The sequence below is a fragment of the Triticum aestivum genome, chromosome 2B, assembly GCF_018294505.1.
Source record: "Triticum aestivum cultivar Chinese Spring chromosome 2B, IWGSC CS RefSeq v2.1, whole genome shotgun sequence".
In the NCBI taxonomy this organism is placed as follows: domain Eukaryota; kingdom Viridiplantae; phylum Streptophyta; class Magnoliopsida; order Poales; family Poaceae; genus Triticum; species Triticum aestivum.
This window is the reverse complement of record NC_057798.1, coordinates 67947266-67951421: the sequence shown is the minus strand read 5'-3', so window position 1 is coordinate 67951421 and position 4156 is coordinate 67947266.

The window sequence follows — 4156 nt, the reverse complement described above, 5'->3', positions numbered from 1 at the left end:
ACTCAGGCTCCGTGAAGAAGAGGGTGGGAGGGCGGGAAAACAAAGGCAACTTTGATGGGGGAACCGACGAATATCTTGAAGAGAAAACACCGGTTGAAATCATTGAGGCAAGAAACAAAGACTTCGCATGAGTAGGATGGATACTCGATTACGAACTCCGGCTCCAAGAAGAAAAGGGGTGGGTGGGTGGGAAAAGAAGACAACTTTGGGCAGATAAACAACTTCATTGAGAGCGAACTGAGAATTGAACTTGGCAAAGACGAAGAGGTTCGAGTCAACTTGACGAGAAATGCACCGGATGAAAAGAGATGAGAACCAACGAACAGAAAACTAACCACATGATCCTAAAGAAAATTTGAAGGGGAAGAGAAGTAATTCAAAACACCTACGTCAAGATTCCTCACCAGAGCGACGACAGGGGCTGAGGAGTAAAAAGAATTCCTACTCTCTGATATAACTAGACTCCGAAAACAGTTTTCTTCTAGACTCGACGGCGGCCAAACTACACGATCAATCAAGGGGGCTCCTAGGGTCGGTCGAGGCTCTGATACCAACTTATCACGCCCAATATGCGATACTATCCTAAAGAGACACGAAGGTCCCACCAAGGATAGAACCGCATATTGAAACGCTTTTGCAAGGTGGATATCATTACATCAACATTACATAATAGATGGGGATACATACAAAAGGCATACAATGCCACACGAATACAACTTCATCTTACATAAGAGCACCATCCGACTATGGATGAAACACAAATAGAAACTCAAACGACATCCTCCCTGCTAGCCCAGGCTGCCAACCTGGAACCTATCCCCTGATTGAAGAAGAAGCAGAAGAAGAACTCCAAAACAAGCAAACATCGCTCTCGCGTCACGATCATCGCAAAACCTGTACCTGCAACTGTTGTTGTAGTAATTTGTGGGCCACGAGGACTCAGCAATCCCATTACCATGGGTATCAAGACTAGCAAAGCTAAATGGGAAAGGAAGGGGTAAAGTGGTGAGGTTGCAGCAGCGACTAAGCATGATATGGTGGCTAACATACGCAAATAAGAGCAAGAACAGAGCAAACGGAACGGTCGTGAAGCTAGCAATGATCAAGAAGTGATCCTTAACTCCTACTTACACCAAACATAACACAAAACCGTGTTCACTTCCCGGACTCCGCCGAAAAGAGACCATCACGGCTACACACGCGGTTGATGCGTTTTAATTCGGATCTGGTGTCAAGTAATCTACAACCGAACATTAACAAATTCCCATCTGCCACATAACCGCGGGCGCAGCTCTCAAAAGTTTAGACCCTGCAGGGGTGTCCCAACTTAGCCCATGATAAGCTCTCGCGATCAACGAAGGATATACCTTCTCCCAGGAAGACCCGATCCGACTCGGAATCCCGGTTTACAAGACATTTCGACAGTGGTAAAACAAGACGAGCAAAGCCGCGCGATGTGCCGATAAATCCCGATAGGAGCTGCACATATCTCGTTCTCAGGGCACACCGGATAAGCGAAGCGTACAGGCGCCAACGTAATACAAGTTGCCAAGGAATAGTCCCGCACGGTGCTCGAGTTTGGACCAACACTCGGAGGAGCACTGGCCCGGGGGGGTAAATAAAGATGACCCTCGGGCTCCGGAAACCCAAGGGAAAAAGGGCTAGGTGAGGCAAATGGTAAAACCAAGGTTGGGCCTTGCTGGAGGAGTTTTATTCAAAGCGAACTGTCAAGGGGGTCCCATAAATCACCCAACCGCATTAGGGACGCAAAATCTGGGAACATAATACCGATATGACGGAAACTAGGGCGGCAAGAGTGGAACAAAACACCAGGCATAAGGCCGAGTCTTCCACCCTTTAACAAGTATATAGATGCATTAATTAAATCAGAGATATTTTGATATCCCAAACATAATCCTGTCCACCATGGAGCAATCTTCAACTTCACCTACAACTAACAACGCTATAAGAGGGGTTGAGCAAAGTGGTAACATAGCCAAGCAATGGTTTGCTAGGAAGGCTGAAAAAGGTTAGAGGCTGACATGGCAATTTGGGTGGCTTGATAAACAAGTGATAGGTAGCACAGCAAAGCGATAGAGCGAAGCAACTAGCATAGCAATGATAGTAGTGAGATACACGGTGACGGTCATATTGCCTGAAATCCTGCTAGGAAGAAGAACGATTCCATGAAGAATATGAAGCCACGAAGACGAACCAAGCGTAGACGAACGAATCCTCACGATCGCAACGAAACGGGAACTATCGAGAAGAAGCACACAACATAGTAAACACACCACACATAAACATGACATGACGCACAACCAAGCATGATGCATGACCAAGGCTAGATGGGGCTACTCATGGCAAGAGATGATGCAAACAAGAGCAACACATCAAGGCAAGTTTGAATGAGGCCGGAAACAACATATAACAATTCCGGTAAGTCCTCATATGCAGATTTCGAAATTGGTCTAGATCTGAATAAACCTTATGTTCAAGTTGTTAAACAAAATAGCAAGTTAAGATGCACCAAGATGATCTACACGCGATACTAGTCAAGTTACATATAAAGTTTGTCTAATTCGGAGCTACGACCTAGAAGATATGAGCAAAGCAAGTTAAACATGGCATTGATGCAAAATGCAAACAAACATCAAGCAAACACCTCAAAACAAGGATGCAACATGATAATATGAAGCTACATGCAAAATCATGCAAGTTTCATATAGAGCACACTCAAAACGGAGCAACGGTTCAACACATACACTCTAAACAAGTCATAACAAGAATCTATCCAAAACAGCAACTGGGCATCTTACAAGCATCATGAAGATATGCTACAGCACCCCAACATGGAAACAAAAGGCATGGACATGATGTATAGGTAAAGAATGACAAAACATGAAAACTGAGCTATCTCCAGAAATCACTAGAACATGCTCAAAAACACATGGCAAAATTGCATATAATAACAGTTTCAGACTTTGCAAAAATAACATCAGGTTGCAATGTTTAGAGCTATCAAACAACATGCTACAGGAACATATCATAGAAACTTAAGGCATGGCATGATACTACTAAATGCATGGAACAAAAGTCCTTTTCTGGCCATGAGCCAAAAAGGATCAGAAGATATGATGGCACCTATGTAAACATGGCAAAAGATATGACAGATTCAAACATGGCAGGAACAACAATAAGTAGGCATGTTGGTGAGCTTGTACCACTCACCACGGAGAATTACATGGCATGAAAAGGCAAGTAATAAGACATGTTTATGAAGCTAAGCATGGCAATAGCAAGTTCATATCATGCTTGTATCACTAACAACAATCATGGCAACATTGAACTTAATGTTAACCAACTAACAGCAACATTATTTAGCAACTTTGGAGCAAGATTGCAACAAGCTACAGCAGGCTATAAATGCAACCAGGTGCATGGATGGATAGAGCATGACATGGATAACAAAATATCCTTAGTGAACATCTCCAGATTATGCATAGAATGACTTGTAGCAACAGGTTTACATAGCATCACGAAATAACAGATTCAGCCTAGCAAAACAGTAACAGCAAGTACCCTACTTAACAAGCTCGATGCACTCACTACAAGACCCACAAAAATACATGGATTGCACCCCTGTAAAGATGGCATGACATAGTTCAAAACTCATGTAGGACTCATGCTCATAGGATGCACACACAAAATGCAACGAAAAAGAAAAATCACCAAGTTATAACAGTTTCAGCAGATTAATATCATATAGCACTCTTGCAATCATGATTCAGGCATCAAGATGAACTCAAATGAACATGCCACAATGGAACAAAATAAAGAGCATCTCATGATGACATTTTGACATATTACACGCACAAAACGGAGCAGTATGCAACAAGTTATGGCATGTCGAATATGCACCAGAATATGCAAAAATTTAAGGGACTTGCGCAAAATTCGGGGTCAACCTCCAAAAACGGATCTGGATCTGGGCACGGTTCCCGAGGCAAGCGGCGGCTCACCGGAGAAGACAACGGGGAAGGTGGCCGGCGGGGGAGACAAGGCGCCGACGGGCGGAGGCGGCGGGGCACGGGCGGATCCGGTGGCCGAGAGCGTAAGGCGGCGCGGGCGGCGGCCCAGGCCGGCGTGGGCGGCG